This window comes from Sapajus apella, unplaced genomic scaffold (genome assembly GCF_009761245.1).
Source record: "Sapajus apella isolate SASKATOON/1434 unplaced genomic scaffold, GSC_monkey_1.0 scaffold91, whole genome shotgun sequence".
Lineage (NCBI taxonomy): Eukaryota > Metazoa > Chordata > Mammalia > Primates > Cebidae > Sapajus > Sapajus apella.
In genome coordinates this window covers 3,021,448-3,044,044 of record NW_022437031.1, presented here as the reverse complement: position 1 = coordinate 3,044,044, position 22,597 = coordinate 3,021,448, and the positions used below count along the sequence as shown (strand labels likewise).

Here is a 22,597-nt window from a genome sequence, read left to right as displayed (position 1 = left end):
TTTACAACCTGCAGACCAGGAGATTCTCTTCGGTGCCTACACCACCAGAGCCCTGGGCTTCAAGCACAAAATGGGACAGCCCCTTGGGCAGACACTGAGGTAGCCACAGTAGTTTTCTTTCCATACCCCAGTGGCATCCAGAATACCACCAAGAGAGAACCTTTCACCCCCCTGGAAAGGGGGTTACAGCCAGGGAGCCAAGAGGTCTGACTTGGCTGCCTCCTCCTCCATGGAGTCCAGCAAGCTAAGATTCACTGGCTTGAAAATCTTGCTGCTAGCACAGCAGTCTGAGCTTGACCTGGGATACTTGAGCTTGGTGGGGGGAGGGGTATCCACCATTGCTGAGGCTTGAGTAGGTAGTTTTGCCCTCACAGTGTAAACAAAACTTCAGGGAAGTTCAAAGTGGGCAGAGCCCACCACAACTCAGCAAGGCTGCTGCAGCCAAACTGCCTCTGCTCTCTGGGAAGGGCATCTCTTAAAAAAAAAAGGCAGCAGGCACAGTCAAGGACTTATAGATAAAACCCCATATCCCTAGGAAAGAGCACCTGGGGGAAGGAGTTGTTGTGGGCACAGCTTCAGCAGACTTAAACATCCCTGCTTCACAGCTTTGAACAGAGCAGCAGATCACCAGCACAGTGTTTGAGCTCTGATAAGGAACAGACTGCCTCCTCAAGTGGGTCCCTGACCCCTGTGTATCCTGTTTGGGAGAAACGTCTCAGTAGGAGTCAACAAACACCTCATACAGGAGAGCTCTGGGTGGTATCTGGCAGGTTCCACTCTGGGATGAAGCTTCCAGAGGAAGAAACAGGCAGCAATCTTTGCTGTTCTGCAGCCTCTGCCAGTGATACCCCAACAAACAGTGTCTGGAGAGGACCTCCAGCAAACTCCAGCAGACCTGCAGCAGAGGGGCCTAACTGTTAGAAGGAAAACTAACAAACAGAAAGGAATAGTACCAACATCAACAAAAAAGATGTCCACTCAGAGACCCCATCCGAAGGTCACCACAATTCAAGGAACAAAGGTAGATACATCCACGAACATGAAGAGGAACCAGCGAAAAAAGGCTGAAAATTCCAAAAACCAATATGCCTACTCCCCTCCAAAGGATCACAACGCCTCACCAGCAAGGGAACAAGACTGGATGGAGAATGAATTTGATGAAGTGACAGAAGCAGGCATCAGAAGGTGGGTAATAAGGAACTCCTCTGAACTAAGGGAGCATGTTCTAACCCAATGCAAGGAAGCTAAGAACCTTGAAAAAAGGCTAAACAAATTGCTAACTAGAATAATCAATTTAGAGAAGAACGTAAATGACCTGATGGAGCTGAAAACACAGCACAAGAACTTCATGAAGCATACATAAGTATCAATATCCAAGTCAATCAAGCAGAAGGAAGGATATCAGAGACTGAAGATCAACCCAATGAAATAAAGCAAGAAGACAAGATTAGAGAAAAAAGAGTAAAAAGAAATGAACAAAGCCTTCAAGAAACAGGTGACTATGTGAAAAGACCAAATCTATGTCTGACTGGTGTACCTGAAAGTGACGGGGAGAATGGAAGCAAGCTGGAAAACACTCTTCAGTATATTATCCAGGAGAACTTTCCAAGCTAGCAAGTCAGGCCAACATTCAAATTCAGGAAATACAGATAACATCACAAAGATACTTCTTGAGAAGAGCAACCCCAAGACACATAATCATCAGATTCACCAAGGTTGAAATGAAGGAAAAAAGCTTTAAGGGCAGTCAGAGAAAAAAGTTGGGTTACTCACAAAGGGAAGCTCATCAGACTAATAATGGATCTCTCAGCAAAAACCCTACAAGCCAGAGGAGAGTGGGGGCCAAAATTCAACATTATTAAAGAAAAGAATGTTCCATTTCTTCCAGGTTTACTGGTTTATGTGCATAGAGCTGTTTGTAGTGAAGTTGAGGCAGCAATCAACAGGTTACCAACCAAAAAAGTCCAGGCCGAGACAGGTTCACAGCTGAATTCTACAAAGAGGAGCTGGTTCCATTCCTTCTGAAACTATACCAAACAATACAAAAAGAGGGAATCCTCCCTAACTCATTCTATGAGATCAACATCATCCTGATACCAAAACCAGGCAGAGACTCAACTAAAAAAAGGAAACTTCAGGCCAATATCCATGATGAACATCGATGCAAAAATCTTCAATAAAATACTGGCAAACCAAATTCAACAGCACATCCAAAAGCTTATCCATCACAATCAAGTAGGCTTGACTACAGGGATGCAAGGCTGGTTCAACGTATGCAAGCCCATAAATGTAATCCAACACATAAACAGAACCAAAGACAAAAACCACATGATTATCTCAATAGATGCAGAGAAGGCCTTCAGCAAAAACACCTCTTCACGCTAAACCCTCAATAAACTAGGTATTGATGGAACATATCTCAAAATAATATCTATTTATGACAAATTCACAGCCAATATCACAGTGAATGGGCAAAAACTGGAAGTATTCCCTTTGAAAACCAGCACAAGACAAGGATGCCCTCTGTTACCACTCCTATTTAATATAGTATTAGAAGTTCTGGCCAGGGCAATCAGGCAAGAGAAACAAATAAATGGTATTCAATTAAGAAAAGAGAAATTCAAATTGTCTGTTTGCAGATGACATGATTGTATATTTAGAGAACCCCATGGTTTCAGCCCAAAATCTCCTTAAGCTGATAAGCAACTTCAGCAAAGTCTCAGGATACAAACTCAATGTGCAAAAATCACAATTATTCCTATACACCAATAACAAACAGCCAAATCATGAGTGAAATCCCATTCACAACTGCTACAAAAAGAATTAAATACCTAGGAATACAATTTACAAGGGATGTGAATGACCTCTTTAAGGAGAACTACAAACTACTGCTTAAGGAAATATGAGAGGACACAAACAAATGGAAAAACATTCCATGCTCATTGATACAAAGAATGAATATTGTGAAAATGGCCATACTGCCCAAAGTAATTTATAGATTCAATGCTATCTTCATCAAGCTACCATTGACTTTCTTCATAGAATTGCAAAAAACTACTTTAAATTTCATATGGAACCAAAAAACAGCCTGCATAACCAAGACAATTTTAAGCAAAAAGAACAAAGCTGAAGGCATCACACTACCTGACTTCAAATCATACTACAAGGTTACAGTAACAAAAACATCACAGTACTGGTACCAAAACAGATACATAGACCAGTAGAACAGAAGAGAGGCCTCAGAACTAACACTACACATCTACAGCCATTTGATCTTTGACAATCCTGACAGAAACAAGAAATAGAGAAAGGATTCCCTATTTGATAAATGGTGCTGTGAAAACTGTCTACCCAGAAGCATATACATAGATGAAACTAGATCCCTTCCTTATGCCTTATACAAAAATTAACTCTAGATGGATTAAAGACTTAAACGTAAGACCTAAAATCATAAAAACCCTAGAAGAAAACCTAGGCAATACCATTGAGGACATAGGGATGGGCAAAGACTTCATGACTAAAACACAAAAAGCTGTTGCAACAAAAGCCAAAATAAACAAATGTGATCTAATTAAACTAAAGAGCTTCTGAACAGCAAAAGAAACATTGTCAGAATGAACAGCAACCTACAGAATGGGAGAAAATTTTGTCAATCTATCCATCTGACAAAGGGCTAATATCTAGACTCTACAAATTTATAAGAAAAAAAACATCAAAAAATGGGTGAAGGATATGAACAGACACTTTTCAAAAGATGACATTTATATAGCCAACACACATATGAAAAAAACTCATCATCACTGATCATTATAGAAATGCAAATCAAAACCACAATGAGATACCATCTCATGCCAGTTAGAATGGCAATCATTATATGTCAGGAAACAACACATGCTGGAGAGGATGTGGAGAAATAGGAATGCTTTTACATTGTGGTGGGAGTGTAAATTAGTTCAACCACTGTGGAAGACAAAGTGGCGATTCCTCAAGGATCTAGAACAAGAAACACAATTTAACTCAGAAATCTCATTACTGGGTATATACCCAAAGGATTATAAATCATTCTACCAAAAAGACACATGCACACATATGTCTATTGCAGTACTGTGCACAATAGCAAAGACTTGGAACCAACCTAAATGCCCATTAATGATAGACTGGGTAAAGAAAATGTGGCACATATACATCATGGAATACTATGCAGCCATAAAAAAGGATGAGTTCATGTCATTTGCAGGGACATGGATAAAGCTGGAAACCATCATTCTCAGCAAACTAACCAAAGAACAGAAAACAAAACACCACATGTTCTCACTTATAAGTAGGAGTTGAACAATGGGAATACATGGACACAGGGAGGGGAACATCACTCACTGGGGCCTGTCAGGGGGATTGGGGGCTAGGGGAGGGATAGCATTAGGAAAAATACCTAAGGTAGATCATGTGTTGATTGATGCAGCAAATCACCATGGCATTTGTATACCTATGTAACAAACCTGCACGTTGTGCACATGTACCTCAGAACTAAAGTATAATTAAAAAAAAAATTTACTGGCATTTTGAGCTCTTGAAATCAGGTTGAATAATAGTTGACAATAATACCACAAATGGTCCTCACAGCACCTGCTTTTTAAAGTAATGGCTCTATAAAATGAAGTCAAGACCTACATCACTGGGTGAAGTAAAAATATGCAAGATTTTTACACCATGACAACAGTCATAAGTCCCATTCCTCAAGCCTTGTGGCTTTCATCTACTGATGAGATTCAGACTGAGTACTGTTCACTAGGAGAAATACAGTCATTTCAAAGTGTAGGTTGCATGTGTCCAGTATCTCATAGATAAGAGGACCCTAGAGGTCATTTGGATTAGCCAGTTACATTGTTGGAGTACCTCACATTTCAGTTCTAATTAGGGATAGTAAAGTGATTTATCATCTTTACCTAGCAGTATTCAGGCAAAAAGACATTCTGTGGGCTGAAAGTTTTCTTGGGTTGAAGAGTACTTCCTATTCAGAATTACAAGGTAACAGGCTAATTTTTTTTTTCTATATTCTTCTTTTCTGGGCCTCTTCAGTTTGAAAACTGTGGTATTTTACTCAGCTGAGGTCTACTTTGGCTAAATTATAGCCAGTGAATTAGGGTACTAAAATCTTCCAAATAGCAGTAAGCTTTATAGTCTGGAAGTGAAATATCTATACCTGGAAGGTACTATATGGTTTGTTTTTTCTTGGTCAATAATCTGCCATAATCTATGAAATTTATTATGTTTGTGGTATTTTCTCAAAGATTGTCTCCTGGCTGTTAGATTATCATTTATTCCATTCACATTTATTCTGTTGGCAGCAGTGTTTATTGATTCCCCACTCCTCTGCTTTTCATTTACAGGATGAAATACACAGGCACTGTATTAAGCTAATTTGGCAGAGCTAAAGTCACTGCTATCTAGGAAGACAGTGAATTATGACTCTTATCATGTCAGTGAGGTAAGCCTATCAATTCATTTTTGAGACTTCACTGCATTTGTGTGTATCATTTCAAAAGAAGAATGATATATGACCACCAACACTGAGAATATTATTCATACTGGGATTCAAGAATACTTAAATTCTTATCTTGGCTTTTCTACTGATTTAGTGTATATGGTGTTTCTGTCTTGGCTTTCTGAACTAAAATAGAAGTTATTATATCCCTCTTTCCCATAGTAATATCACAATTTATTTGTCATGTGGTATTTTCCTTTACTCTAATAACTTAAAAATTGCCAATATGAAATTAGACATTGTGTAAAATTATGATGATTTAGTAATAGTTCTTCATGTATCCAAAATTTCTCCTCTTGCTGTATTATCCCTCAGTATTGTGTACAAAGCCTTTTCTCCTAAATACCATAAGTTAAATTCTAAGCCTCCTATGTACACAAGAACAAGTTACAAACCTAAGGCTTAGAATTTAAGTTATGGTATTTAGAGGAGTTTATTTATAATTCTTTCTCTTTTTTTCTTCTTTTCAGCCAGTCAGTTCTAAACTTCCAAGTTTGATAACAAAGGAAGCTGAAACTTTACTCAATATGGATGTCATGGCAGAAATAGATGTAAGATCCACTTTTCTCCTCTTCTTTATTGCTTTTTATATACCACCTAGTTGTAAGGCCCTGTTTGTATCTGTATAATGAAAATTGAGGTAATAGGAGGTTATTAGCAGGAAATCTTTTCAGTTAAGTGAATGAAGTAAGGTGACTTATGGTAAGCCATCCATATCTTCTTATTGTTTTACTCATGCTTTTTCTCCTCTGCCTTAATATTGACTAATTAAGGCGAAGTCTAGTCTCAGTAAAAAATTTTTTCAATATTTTACTGTTTCGCTATACATACAAGATATGTCAGAGAACTGTTTGATGAAGTAGAAATTCTTTGCTCACACATTTGCAAATGGCTACTGATAAAATAGTTAACATATTCTCTTAAGTAAATTGTTGTTTTTTTGGCAGTTACTTTCTTTATAAACTATAGAAACAGGAATCTTATTCTATCTCTGACTATAAGATCACAAACTGGAATATATGTCTGACTCATCGGGCTTTTACTTCATTTACTATGTTGAATAACAGAACTTTCTTAAAATGTGTGGCCCAGGAGACTGTGGAGAGTACTTAAGGAAGTATTTTAAGAGACTTGTCAGACAAAAAAATATATATCTATGTATATGTATATGTGTATATACATGTATGTGTATATATATATATATATATACACATATATATATATAAACGGATTAATCATTCATTGCCACATTATTTGTCTGCTTGATTTTCTTTAATATTACTTTATATCCTAGGGTAGCTTTTATGCTATAATTTTTACCATCTTTTTATACCCTAATTTTATGACTATGGGTTACATTTAAATGAAAACATTTGATAAACAGAGAATCTGTACATTTTAGACTGTGATACGAATAAGTGTCTAAACATTAAATATACTACTGTTTAAATACGGGATAGGTAACCGTAACCAAATTTTAGCCATCTGAAGAAATCATGCATTCTGACTGGACAAAGTCAGATAGGAAACAGCCATAATTATGACTGGAAATTGTAAGAGGACCAAAAAAAAAAAAACAGGGTATCTGCTTTGTAAAATTGACTTTTTTAAGCTCTTCCTCAACTTCCTATGAATAGCAAGGAAACCTAGTTCCTAGTGGATAATTGTCTTTAACATTGTTCTTACAAATCTCTTTCTTAGCTTAGTGAGGTATTATTATTGGTGTTGCTATTTCAAGACAAATACTAAAACCCTTCTACTTTCCCATAACTGTTATCTCCTGCTATGAAAGATCTCCAGATGGAATTGACAAAAAATGGGACTAGACCCTGCTAAGCATTGATTCTTGTTAAATTGTTTAGCCAAGATGACTTGAAAGAAGTGTTATCTTCTTTCTGCCAGACAGACTAGGCATGTTTGATGAGTCAGATCACTCAGGTTCAAACACTCGTGTTTAAATCCAATATTTACTACATTTGCTTCTGTCTTGGCAGAAAAAATTAGTCAATATTAGTTCAAGCAAAATGACAACTGGATCCACATTGTACAGTTGCCTCTCACTGTACTAGCAATTAATTTTCTGCCCGCTGTCTAAAGATCAGTTAGTAAAGACAACTACAGCCTGTACAAAATTTTTAAAAGTGTAAACATTCTTTACTCAATTTTGTTCATCTCTAAAGATATAGGTTTTCTACCTAAAGAGTTTAAGTGCATCTCTAAGAATGATTGGCTGATAAAGACATCAGTGTTTTCTCTTCCTATCTAGAGTCCAAGTGTAAAGAAAAATAAAGGAGAGATAACTCCACGTGAAGCCAAAGAAAAAAGAAGTACAAAAACATACTTGTGGAGAAATCAGAAGACTAAGACTTATGTCTTAGTCCCAGCTGCACAGTTTACTATCCAGATGACTGTGGGAAAGTCACTAAACTATCTGAGCCCAAATCTATTGTTGTGTAAACCAATGATGATAATAACTGCTTTTCTTGCTTTGTAAGCTCTCATGAATATTAAATAAGGTAGAATATGAAAAGGCTTGAAAACTACTTACAAACTTAAAAGATAATATATTATCATGCCTCTGATTTTAAGATGACAAAATTTAGAAAAATAAAATCATCAAACAGATGTACTCCAATGACGTTGGGGTTTTCACATGATATTCAAAGAAGTTATTTCTCAGGAAGTAGCACCTTTGTTGTTTACTAAGCCTAGTTCTCCACAGTCAGCTTTAGATTTTTATGAGAAGTGCATCCTGCAAAGACCTATATTCTAAGACATTAATGCTATTGCTAAATCTAAAACAAGATTTTGATATAATTATACCACAGATCTTTATTCTTCTCCTATAGAAGCATCAAAAGTATTGAAACAGTAGATATATTAAGGAAGGCTGATAGGAGCATCTAAGATTTTCTGAGCCTGAGAGGTATCCTTCTGCGCACCTTAAAATAATTCAAATTGCTTTTCTTCCATGTTTCTATTGGCAGAGAAAAATGCCATCATACTTACTGCTCTTTTGGATTCTTCACACAGTGGTTTCCCATTTGCTCTGGGAACAGTGCCTCAGTGCTGGGTATATGTATGCACCATGTGTGCATGCACAGGTGTCGGTGCAACTCGTCAGCAGGTGTGCAGCAGGCAAGCTCGAAGGTGGCCCATGCTTCTCTGTTGTCACACAACTCCTTTCCCTGTTTCCCTTCAGTTGTCCTCTGTGATATTTTCACAGCCTGTTAGTGGAGGCTGAGCTGTTAAGCTATGAAAATACAGCCCCAGATGGGGATTTTGTCATGGGGAAGGGCCAACCACTGCCTACCTGATCTTGAATATCACATTTAGATGGAAATGAGAGGACCCCACCTCCCTGCCAGGATGCTTGGTTATTGGCTGGGAAGTGGGCAAGTGGCAGCCCAGCTGAAGCAAGAGGCTGATTGGCTGGCTGCTCACTCAGGCAGGTGGCCACCCTGACATCCCGTGGATTCTGAGCAGGTTGAGATGTGGATCTCTTCATGGGAAGCTTGAACCAGGCTAGAAAAGCTTTCTGCCAAAGACACAAGAATATGCAAAGTCCCTCTTCTCTTCTCACCCACCTCCTTCCCTCAAGTCTAGTTGGTTTGAGAGGCAGGGATATGGATCCAGGATGCTGTTGCAGGGTCACCTGCCTGTTACTACATCCCTATCCATCTGGGTGGTGGATGGGGTATGAGACAGGCAGGGAGACCAGGTGATGAGTGGCTGCAAGGAGTCATATAGCTTGAGTGTGAGTGAGGGTCTGCTTGCCTGTTTCTGTCTAGGTGCCTGAGTTCCAAAAACGCTGTGTTGTTTGTTCCTCCTCATCCTCTTTTGAGACTGTTGTTTTTTAAAAACTTGATTGTGGCAGGAAAGCTTGTGTGAAATTCCCTCTTCAACTCCCCTGCCCCCCCAAAATAAAAGGGTGCATAACCTTTATTCCAATGGAGAAGCCCTGGGGGTGGGTGTAGCCAGCCTGCTGAGAAGCATGGTGCAGCTGGGTCTGGGACCTCACTAGAGCTTACTTTGGAGCATCTACCTTCTGTGCACATGGGAGTGCTCCATTTCCTAGCAGGGCAGAGTGAAGTCTCTGCCAGGTGCCCACACCGCATGCCTCAGGATGGCTTTTTGTCTGAGGCCCTCATTAGGCCCAGACTGCTGCTGCTGGTACCAGTCTCCTGAGACACTGCCACCCTGGAGCCCATGCATGCCCAGCTGTTCTTACTGCTTAGTAGCCTTGAAGCAGCGTATCTCCACTGTCCCTGGCAGGCTCGTGAGAGGCTTTCTTTACAATCCCTGCTTTCCTGACTTCCTCATCTGTCCAACACACTGGGTGACCCTTCCCAGTTTCCCAGCAGGGGCTTCATGGGCCCCCATCAGTGGGTCTGGACCTGGGCCTGCCAGAGTCATCCTGCTCTTCCTTTTGCTTCTAAGCAACCTCACTTGGCAATTTAAATGTCCAAAGCACCTTGTCCCCCTTCTCAAGAACAAACCATTTCTGTGCACCTTCTTGGAGGCAAGATGAGCTCCTTGCAGAGGCCAGAGCAAGTGCAAGTCTTGGAGTTCAGGCAGAGGGGTCCATGGCTTCCCCAGCCAAGGGAGGGTATCAGTATCATTCGTTCTCTCTCTCCCCACTGGTATGGGTTCAGAGCAATGCCTAGAGCACCTCTCTGCTCCCCTGCCTAGTGGGATGGCAGTGGTTACCTCTCAGCCCCAATAATCCCTGCTCCTCTTAGAAACTTCACCAAGTTGCAGGCCACCTCTGGGAAGGACCTCCTGTAACTGGCACCCAGGAGGTGAGGCAGACACCGTGCTTAGATGATAGGGTCTGAACCCATTTGGGGATACAGGGGTTCAGACTTGGGAAGAATCTGTCAGTGTGCATGGAGTGAGGTGTGTGTGTGTGTGTGTGTGTGTGTGTGTGTGTGTGTATGTGTGGATGAATGTGCACGTGTGCATGCCTTTTTTCTTTTTGCCATGGAGACAGTTGAATTGGGGGCATTTTTCTACGAGAAGCAGTCAGCCTTCTCTCCTCTATAAAGACTGGCTGTCCATCAAAGTTACTTCCAGCCTGGAGACAACCTCACCAAACAGCTGGTGTGGCCTGAGGGTGGTCATGGTGGGAAAGGGCATGAGAATAAATACCTCCCCAAATTCAATCTGAGCCCAGCAGGAGAGAATGGTAGGGTTGCCAGAGCTCAGAAGTGCAAGCTGATTACCCACCCCACCCTGCCTCGCCATACTTTTCCTTTGTTTCCTTGGGTGAATGCAGGAGCAGCAGTGGCTGCCCTTCCCACCTGGACAGTGGTGTGTCTAGAAAGCAAGCTGGGTGGATGTTTGTGGTGGGGCTTTATGGTGCCTAGGAATAGATAAAGATGATGAGGTTTTTCCTTATTGTATAAATGAATATTTGTATGATTAAATTAACATACACCAAAAAAAAAAGAAAAACTGTTAAAAAATGTGGCACATATACACTGTGGAATACTACACAGGTATGAAAAAGAATGAGTTAATGTCCTTTACGGGGACATGGATGAAGCTGTAAACCATCATTCTCAGCAAACTGACACAAGAACAGAAAACCAAACACCACATGTACTCACTCATAAGGGGGTGTTGAACAATTAGAACACATGGACACAGGGAGGGGAGCATCATGCACTGGATCCTGCTGGGCAGTGGGAGAGCTAGGGAAGGGATAGCAGGGGGTGGGGGAATTGTGGGGGATAACATTAGGAGAAATAACTAACATAGATGACAGGGGGATTGTTGCAGCAAACCCCTATAGCATGTGTATACCTATGTAACAAACCTACACAATCTGCACAGGTATCCCAGAATTATAAAAGTACTAAAAAAAAAAAAAAGAACTAGAGGCACAAGATCAAACAAATTCAAAAGCTAGCAGAAAACAAGATATAACTCAGATCAGGGCAGAACAGAAGGAGATAGAGACACATTAAAAAAAAAAAAAAGAAAAAATAAACCTTCAAAAAATCAATAAATCCAGGAGCTGGTGTTTTTGAAAAGATCAACAAAAGAAATAGACTGCTAACCAGACTAATACAAGAAAAAGAGGGAAGAATCAGATAGATGCAATAAAAAATGATAAAAGGGATATCACCACTGATCTCGCAGTAATATAAACTACCATCAGAGATTACTACAAACACCTTGATGCAAATAAACCAGTAAATCAAGAAGAAATGGATACATTCCTGGACACTTACACCCTCACAGACTAAACCAGGAAGAAGCCAAATTCCTGAATAGACCAATGTCAAGGTTTAAAGTTGAGGCAGCAATTAATAGCCTACAAACCAAAAAAAAAAAGCCCAGGACCAGACAGGTTTATAGCTAAATTCTACCAGAGGTACAAAGAGAGGCTGGTACCATTCCTTCTGAAACTATTCCAAACAATAGAAAAAAAAGAGACTCCAGTATACAAAATCAATGGGCAAAAATCACAAGCATTCCTATACACCAATAACAGACTTAAAGAGATCCAAATCAAGAACAAACTGCCATTCACAATTGCCACAAAGAGAATAAAAATACCTAGGAATACAACTAACAAGGAACGTAAAGGACCTCTTCAAGGAGAACTACAAACCACCGCTCAACTAAATAAAAGAGAACAGAAACAGATGGAGAAACATTCCATGTTCATGGTTAGGAAGAATCAATATCGTGAAAATGACCATACTGCCCAAAGTAATTTACAGATTCAACGCTATCCCCGTCAAGCTACCAATAAGCTTCTTCACAGAACTGGAAAAAAACACCTTAAATTTCATATGGAACCAAAAGAGAGCCCGCATAGCCAAGTCAATCTTAAGCAAAAAGAACAAAGTGGGAGGCATCACACTACCAGACTTCAAACTATACTACAAGGCTACAGTAATCAAAACAGCATGGTACTGGTACCAAAACAGAGATATAGACCAATGGAACAGAACAGAGGCCTTGGAGGCAACACAACACATCTACCAGCATCCAATCTTTGACAAACCTGACAAAAACAAGCAATGGGGAAAGGATTCCCTGTTTAATAAAGCGGTGTTGTGAAAACTGGCTAGCCATGTGCAGAGAGCAGAAACTGGACCCCTTCCTGACACCTTACACTAAAATTAACTCCAGATGGATTAAAGACTTAAACATAAGACCTAACACCATAAAAACCCTAGAAGAAAATCTAGGCAAAACCATTCAAGACATAGGCGTAGGCAAGGACTTCATGACCAAAACACCAAAAGCATTGGCAACGAAAGCCAAAATAGACAAATGGGACCTAATGAAACTCCACAGCTTCTGCATGGCAAAAGAAACAGTCATTACAGTGAATCAGCAACCAACAGAATGGGAAAAAAATTTTGCAGTTTACCCATCTGACAAAGGGCTGATATCCAGAATTTACAAAGAACTAAAACAGATTTACAAGAAAAAAACAAACAAGCCCATTCAAAAGTGGGCAAGGGATATGAACAGACACTTTACAAAAGAAGACATACATGAGACCAACAAACATGAAAAAATGCTCATCATCACTGGTCATCAGAGAAATGCAAATCAAAACAACATTGAGATACCATCTCATGCCAGTTAGAATGGCGATCATTAAAATATCTGGAGACAACAGATGCTGGAGAGGATGTGGAGAAATAGGAACACTTTTACACTGTTTGTGGGAGTGTAAATTAGTTCAACCATTGTGGAAGACAGTGTGGCGATTCCTCAAGGACATAGAAATAGAAATTCCATTTGACCCAGCAATCCCATTACTGGATATATATCCAAAGAATTATAAATCGTTCTACTATAAGTACACATGCACACGAATGTTCATTGCAGCACTGCTTGCAATAGCAAAGACCTGGAACCAACCCAAATGTCCATCGATGATACACTGGACAGGGAAAATGTGGCACATATACACCATGGAATATTATGCAGCCATCAAAAACGCTGAGTTTGTGTCCTTTGTAGGGACATGGATGAACCTGGAAACCATCATTCTCAGCAAACTGACACAAGAACAGAAAATCAAACACCACATGTTCTCACTCATAGACGGGTGTTGAACAATGAGAACACATGGACACAGGGAGGGGAGCACTACACACTTGGATCTGTTGGGGGGAAATAGGGGAGGGACAGCGGGGGGTGGGTAGTTGGGGAGAGATAGCAAGGGGAGAGATCCCAGATGTAGGTGATGGGGAGGAAGGCAGCAAATCACACTGCCACGTGTGTACCTATGCAACAATCTTGCATGTTCTTCACATGTACCCCAAAACACAAAATGCAATAAAAAAGGAATAAATTTTGTTAAAAAATTTTTAAATAATTTAAAAAAACGCAAAAAAAGACTCCTCCCTAACTTACTCTATGACACCAGCATCATCCTGATACCAAAACCTGCCAGAGACACAACAACAAAGAAAATTTCAAACCAACATCCCTGAGGAACATTGATGTTAAAATCCCTGATAATATACTGGCAAACTGAATCCACTAGCCCATCAAAAAGCTTATCCACCATGATCAAGTCAGCTACATCCCTGGGATGCTAAGCTGGTCTAACACACACAAATCTATGAATGTAAGTCATTACATAAATAGAACCTAAGATAAAAACCACATGATTATCTCAATAGCTATAGAGAAGGCCTTCAACAAAACTCAACAACCCTTAATGCTAAGAACTTTCAGTAATCTTGGTATCAATGGATGGTATCTCAAAATAATAAGAGCTATTCATGACAAACCCACAGCCAATATTATATTGAATGGGCAAAAACTAGAAGCATTCACTTTGAAAACTGGCACAAGACAAGGATGCCTTCTCTCACCACTCCTATTCAACATAGTATTGGAAGTTCTGGCCAGGGTAATCAGGCAAAAAAAAGAAATAAAGTATATTCCATTAAGAAAATATGAAGTCAAATTGTCTCTATCTGCAGATGATATGACTGTATATTCATAAGACCCCATCGTCTCAGCCCAAAATCTCCTTAAGCTGATAAGCAACTTCAGCAAAGTCTCAAGATACAAAATCAATGTGCAAAAATCACAAGCATTTCTATACATCAATAACAGACAAACAGAGAGCCAAATCATGAGTGAACTCCCATTCACAATTGCTACAAAGAGAACACAAAACCTAGGAATACAATTAACAAGGGATGTGAGGGACCTATGCAAGGAGAACTACAAACCGCTGCTCAACGAAATAACAGAGGACACAAACAGATGGGAAAACATTCCATGCTCATGGTTACTAAGAATCAATACCATGAAAATGGCCATATTGCCAAAGTAATTTATAGATTCAACACTATCCCCATCAAGGTCCCATTGACTTTCTTCAAAGAATTGGAAAAAAAATAATAATAATACCTTAAATTTCATATGGAACAAAAAAAGAGCCCACATAACCAAGAAAATCCTAAGAAAACCACAAAGCTGGAGGCATCACACTATCTGACTTCAAACTATACTACAAAGCTACAGTAACCAAAACAGCATGGTACTGGTACCAAAATAGAGATATAGACCAACGGAACAGAACAGAGGCCTCAGAAGTAACCCCATGCATCTACAACTATCTGGACTTTGACAAACCTGACAAAAACAAGGAATGGGAAAAGGATTCCTTATTTAATAAATGGCATTGGGAAAACTGCCTAGCTATATGCAGAAAGCTGAAACTACATCTCTTCCTTACACCTTACACTAAAATTAACTCCAGATGAATTAAAGATTTAAACATAAGACCTAACATGATGAAAAATCCAGAAGAAAACCAAGGCAGTACCATTCAGGACATAGGCATGGGCAAGGATTTCCTGACTAAAACATAAAATGCAATGGAAGCAAAAGCCAAAATAGACAAATGGGATCTAACTAAACTAAAGAGCTTCTGCACAGTAAAATAAACTATCATTAGAGTGAACTGGCAACCAATAGACTCGGAAAAAAATTTTGAAATCTACCCATCTGACAGAGGGCTAATATGCAGATTCTATAAAGAACTTAAACAAAGTTACAAGAAAAAAAAAAACCTCATCAAAAAGTGAGTGAAGGATATGAACAGACACTTTTCAAAAGAAGACATTTATGCAGCCAACAAACATATGGAAAAAGCTCATCATCACTGATCATTAGAGAAATGCAAATCAAAACCACATTGCGATACCATCTCATGCCAGTTAGAATGGCGATCATTAGAAAATCAGGAAACAACATATGCTGGAGAAGATGTGGAGGTATAGGCATGCTTTTACACTGTTGGTGAGAATGTAAATTAGTTCAACCACTGTGGGAGACAGTGTGGCGATTCCTCAAGGACCTAGAAATAGAAATTCCATTTGACCCAGCAATCCCATTACTGGGTATATACCCAAAGGATTACAAACCATTCTATTATAAAGACACATGAACATGTATGTTTATTGTGACATTGTTCACAATAGCAAAGGCTTGGAACCAACTCAAATGCCCATCAATGATAGACTGGATAAAGAAAATGTGGCACATACATACCATGGAATACTATGCAGCCATAAAAAATGATGAGTTCATGTCCTTTGCAGGGACATGGATGAAGCTGGAAACCATCACTCTCAGCAAACTGACACAAGAACAGAAAGCCAATCACCATATATTCTCACTCATAAGTGGATGTTGAACAATGAGAACACATGGACACAGGGAGGGGAACATCACACACTGGGGCTTGTCAGGATGTGGGGAACTAGGGGAGGGATAGCAGAGGGTGGGGGGATTTGAGAGGGGTAGCATTAGGGGAAATACCTAATGCACATGACAGGATGATGAATGCAGCAAACCACCATGGCACGTGTATACCTATGCAACAAGCCTGCACATCTGCACGTGTACTCCAGAACTTAAAGTATAATAAATAAATTAAAAAGAAAAGAAAATGAACAAAAAAAGCTGAAACTTTAAAAAGGAAAAAAAAAATGCTCCAATGCTCCTCCATAACCAATTTGGAGAGTGTGTCTCAGAAGAGACAGAAGATAACCCTAATACTGTGCTGTGATGTGTTTAGCAGTGTAAGACTTGTGAGTTGTATTTTGTCTTATTCCCTGTCCTTCCACATCATGTATAACAAAACACTGCCTCCACAGGCAATCAGATGGTAGAAAACATGAAAACTCCCCTGCTTTCCCTGTTATATGAGGTGCTAGAAAGAAACTCTGGAGAAAAACTTTGAGACTCTAATGACCGTTTTTGGATGATCTGAATAACCCAACAGATGTCTCACCAGATTTAGGTGACCATGATTATACAGGCCTAAATGTTTCTTGTCCAAAAGAAGAAACATTTAGGCCTGTATAATCATGGTCAACATTTTCAATACGTGGTGTTGCAAATCCTGCTGAAAGCTTCGAGTCCCAATTATCCAGGGAAACTAGCTATTCCCTTTACTCTTTCTCAACCCTGTTGCCAATCTATTGAAGAGTCTACTAAAATTGACCCATCTGTTTCAATTTATTTTCAGATCCTCCTCCCAATTCAGTTTCCTTCTGGAAAATACACAGGACTCCACTACACTACCTTTGACTGTCTAGCATATTTCCCCTGTCTCTTAGTCTCTGTCCTTTAAAAATTGTAGTTAAAATTGTTCCTGGTACCAAAACAAGGTTTCAAGCCTGGGATGAAATACAGACCATATAAAAAAGATTAGGAATACATCAAAGTTGAAGGGGATTTTTTAAAAGTTTTAAATCAACATTCTTCCAATACCTTATTTGAGTCTAGAACCAAAATTTCTGTTAAATACCATATGTTATAGCAGTTTACTAAATAATTAGCAAACCCATGTAGGTTTGTTTTGCTTCTAGCAAATGAGTTATATCATTCCAAGGTTTCTTGGGACAGTTAGATCTGTTTTTGGAAAGCAATATTTAACCATGTTTAGTGGCTCACACTTGTAATCCAAGCTACTTGGGAGGCTGAGGCAGGAGAATCTCTTGAGCCCAGGAGCTCAAGACCAGGCTGGGCAATATAAGAATACCCCTACCTCAAAAAAAGAAGAAATAAAGAAAAACATGTTTTTTTGTTAATATCATCACATGTCACTTAACAACAGGGATACGTTCTGAAAAATGCATTCTTAGGCTATTTTGTCATTGAACATCATAGAATACACTTATTTAATGGAGGGATAATTTTATTTATTTTTATCTTTATTTTTATTTATTTATTTATTTTTATTTTTTTTTTTTTTTGAGATGGAGTCTCGCTCTGTCACCCAAGCTGGAGTGCAGTGGCACAATCTCGGCTCACTGCAACTTCCGCCTTCCAGGTTCAAGCAATTCTCCTGCCTCAGCTTCAGAGTAGCTGGGATTACACGCACCCACCACTATGCCCAGCTAATTTTTGTATTTTTAGTAGAGAAAGAGGTTCACCATCTTGGCCAGGTTGGTCTTGAACTCCTGACCTTGTGATCCACCCACTTCGGCTTCCCAAAGTGCTAGGATTACAGGCGTGAGCCACAGCACCCAGCCAAGGGAGAATTTTAAAATGTGCAAGATTTTAAGTTTTTAAAATGAATACAAGGTATAGATTATCATGGCAGATGGGAGGCAGGACTAGATTGCCACTCAGACTGAGACAGACAGAGCAGTGTGCAGAGGCTCACATTGTGAATTTTAGGTCCACATCGATTGCAAGAACAAACCAGCAATCCCAGCAGGCGCCACAGATCCCCTGAAGAAAGCAGACTGTTCCTGTAGTACCTGGGCGACACCCCAAATATTGTGAGTGACCCAAATGTGGAAGCAGGAAAGGAGGAACCTCCTTTTCCAAACACACATCCACTGGAGAAACTGAATGTCTGTTTGCAGCAGTTTCTGACCTTACCTGGAGCTGAGTCAATTTAGACAGCCAGGCAAAACACAGGGGTAGAAGAAGCAGCAGAAAGGCTCCAGGAGCTTGCTAGGTCCCCAAGGAGGCCATTCTTGCCTGGCACCACAGGAATCCATTGGGAAGGTGACCAGAGGAGCAGGGCAGGGTGGTGGAGGAAACACAACGGAGAGAAGGAAATCTCCAGCCGAACTTTCTAACAATTTGAATGGGGCAAGAAGCCTCCTGGCAAAAACTCAGGGAAGAGTGTGAATCTGGTGTGCAGGCTCCACAGGTGGAGGAAGAACAAAGCCCTTTTCTTTTATAGCTGGGAGATGGGTAGCCTGGGGCAAGTTCTCAACCCTGGCTTGCCCACCGCCTGCAAACAGATTCTGGACCATTAGAGGGGGCACGGTGGGAATGAGACCTGCTCTTCGATTTGCATGGGAGCTGGGTGAGAACTGTGACTGCAAGCTTTCCCCCACTTCCCTGACAACTTGCATGACTCAGCAAAAGCAACCATAATCCTCCTAGGTACAGAACTCCATTGACATGGGAACCTCATCCTGATCCCCCACATGGCCACAGCAGGACCAGCCCAAGGAGAGACTGAGCTCAGATGTACCTAGCCCTGCCCCACCTAATGGTCCTTCCCCACCCACCCTGGTAGCTGAAGACAAAGGGCATATAATCTTGGGAGTTCTAGGTCACCCCCCTACGCTGGTTCCCTTGCATACCACCACAGCTGATGCTCTCTGGAAAGTGCCACCTCCCAGCAGGAGGCCAACCAGCACAAAAATAGATCATTAAACCACTAAACCTAGGAACTGTCGTGCAGTTCATTGCACTGCCCTGCCACCTCCACCAGAGCAGGCACTGATATCCATGGCTGACAGACTCATAGATGGTTCACATCACAGGACTCTGTGCAGACAACCCCCAGTACCAGCCTGGAGCCAGGTAGACTTGCTGTGTGGCAAGACTCAGAAGACAGACAGAAATCACTGCAGTTTGGCTCACAGGAACTCACATCTACAGGAAAATGAGGAGAGTACTACATTAAAAACACACTCCATGGAACAAAAGAATCTGAACAACAGCATTCACCCATAGACTCTGACAGAGTCTACCCAAGGAACCAGAAAAACAACTCTGGTAATATGACCAAAGAAGACTCTTTAACACTCCCCAAAAAATCACACTAGTTCACCAGCAATGTCTCCAAACCAAGAAGAAATCCCTGATTTACCAAAAAAAAAAAAAAAAAAAAAAAATCAGGAGATTAATTATTAAGCTAATCAGAGAGGCACCAGGGAAAGGTGAAGTCCAATGCAAGGAAATCCAAAAAATAGCACAAGAATTAAAGGGAGAAATGTTCAAGGAAATAGCTTAAGGAAAAAACAATCAAAAATTCAGGAGGCACACTAACAGAAATACAAAATGGTCTGAAAAGTCTCAACGATAAAATCTAACAAGTAGAAGAAAGAAATTCAGAGCTCGAAGACAAGGTCTTCAAATTAACATGATCCAACAAAGACAAAGAAAGAAAATAAGAACAAAGCCTCCAAAAAGTCTGGGATTATGTTAAATGATCAAAACTAAGAGTAATCATTATTCCTGTGTAAGAAGAGAATTCTAAAACCTTGGAAAACATATTTGGGGAAACAATTGAGGAAAGCTTCCCTGGCCTTGCTAGAGACCAAACATCCAAAAACAAGAAGCACAAAGAACACCTGGAAAATTCATTGCAAAAATATCATCACCTAGGCACATTTTCATCAGGTTAGCTAAAGTTAAGACGAAGGAAAGAACCTAAGAGTTGTGAGACAGAAGTACCAGGTAACCTGTAAAGGAAAACCTATCAGATTAACAGCAGATTTCTACAAGTTGAAGGAAGGGGCCCTATCTTCAGTCTCCTCAAACAAAACAATAACCAGCCAAGAATTTTGTATCCAGTGAAACTAAGCAACATATATGAAGGAAAGATACAATCTTTTCCAGACAAACAAATGCTGAGAGACATTGCCACTACCAAGCCACCACTACAAGAATTCTTAAAAGGAGATCTAAATCTTGAAACCAATCCTGGAAACACATTGAAACAGAATCTCTTTAAAGCATAAATCACATAAGACCTACAAAACAAAAATACAAGTTAAAAAGCAAAAACAACACACAAAAAACCAAGGTACACAGGCAACAAAGAGCACAAGGAATGCAATGGTACCTCACATCTCAATACTAACATTGAATGTAAATGGCATAAATGCTCCACTTAAAAAATGAAAAATACAGAACTTCAGAATGGGTAAGGACTCACCAGCCAACTATCTGCTGGCTTCTAGACACTCACCTAACACATAAGGACTCACATAAACCTAAAGTAAAGGGGTAGAAAAAGGCATTTCATGCAAATGGACACCAAAAGTGAGCAGGGGTAGCTATTCTTATATCAGACAAAACAAACTTTAAAGCAACAGCAGTTAAATTAGACAAAGGGACATTGCATCGTGGTAAAGAGGCTTTGTCCAAAAGAAAACATATTACAATCTTAAACATATATGCACCTAACACTGGAGCTCCCAAATTTATGAAACAATTACTAGTAGACCTAAGAAATGAGAAAGACAGCAACACAATAATGAGGGACTGTTTTTTTTCTTTAGGTAAGTATTCACATTTATTGAGAATTTGCATATGTTACTTAATTTTCACAGTCGCAGATATCACATGTTAATATCTAAAGTAGAAAAAAGTATAAAGGGGGACAAAAAGAAAAGGAGTAAGAATACTTTTTGTATGAAATTATTGACTGCTGCCCTTATACTATTGCCAATCATCAGGCCATCCAGTCAACAGAGATGGCACCCTCATGTTTATACCTGGAAGCTGTAGGTTTCCTATGTCTGACCCCACTTCCCTTCACCCAGCCACGGGGACTTTAATACTCCACTGACAGAAGTAAACAGGTCATCAAGACAGAAAGTCAAAAAAAATTTGGATTTAAACTATACCTTGAAACAAATAGAATTAACAGTACATAAAGAACATTTCATTCAACAACTGCAGATTACACATTCTTTTCAACAGTTGATAGAACTTTCTCCAAGACAGACCATATAATAGGCCATAAAACAAGCCTCAATGAATTTAAGAAAACCGAAATTACATTAAGCATTCTCTCATATCACAGTGAAGTAAAACTGTAAATTAACTCCAAAAGGAACCTTCAAAACCGTGGAAATTAAATAACCTGATCCTGAATGAGCATTGGGTCAAAAACAAAACTAAGACGGAAATTTAAAAATTCTTCAAACTGAATGACAATAATGACACAACCTATCAAAACTTCTGGGATACAGCAAAGGTGGTGCTAAGAGGAAAGTTCATAGCCCTAAATTCTTGTATCAAAAAGACCAAAAGAGCACAAACTGACTTTCTAAGATCACACTTCAAGGAACTAGAGAAACGAGAACAAACCAAACCCAAACCCAGCAGAAGAAAGGAAATAACAAAGACCAGAGCAGAATTAAATAATACAAAAAAATACAAAAATAAATGAAACAAAAAGCTGGTTCTTTGTAAAGATGTATAAAATTGATAGGCCATTAGCAAGATTAACCAAGAAAATAAAAGAGAAAATCCAAATATCCCCATTAAGAAATGAAACAAGAGAGATTATAGCTGACAATACAAAAGATTGTTCAAGGCTACTGAGAACACCTTTATGCACATAAACTAGAAATCCAGAACAAGTGGATAAATTCCTGTAAAAATACAACCCTCCTGGCTTAAATCAGGAAGAATTAGATACCCTGAACAGACCAATAACAAGCAACGAGATTCAAATGGTAATTTTAAAATTACCAACAAAAAGAAGTCCAGGACCAGATGGATGCACAGCAGAATTCTACCAGATAGTCAAAGAAGAATTGGTATCAATCTTTTTGACCCTATTTCACAAGATAGAGAAAGAAGGAACCCTCCTTAATTCATTCTATGAAGCCAGTATCACCCTAATACTAAAACCAGGAAAGGACATAACCAAAAATGAAAACTACAGACCAATATCTGTGATGAACGTAGATGCTAAAATCCTTAACAAAATACTAGCTAACTGAATCCAGCAACATATCCAAAAGATAATCCACCATGATCAATGTATACTTCTCAGGT

General features: G+C 39.6%; 1 long non-coding RNA gene across 1 annotated transcript; it reads left to right on the top strand.

Moving 5' to 3' along the window:
• The first annotated feature begins 1,801 nt into the window (after positions 1–1,801).
• Positions 1,802–20,412, top strand: LOC116535037. The gene is made up of 3 exons (XR_004262017.1): positions 1,802–1,835; positions 9,149–9,151; positions 20,319–20,412. It is a non-coding gene; the product is annotated as an uncharacterized LOC116535037 (long non-coding RNA).
• The last annotated feature ends 2,185 nt before the right edge of the window (positions 20,413–22,597 follow it).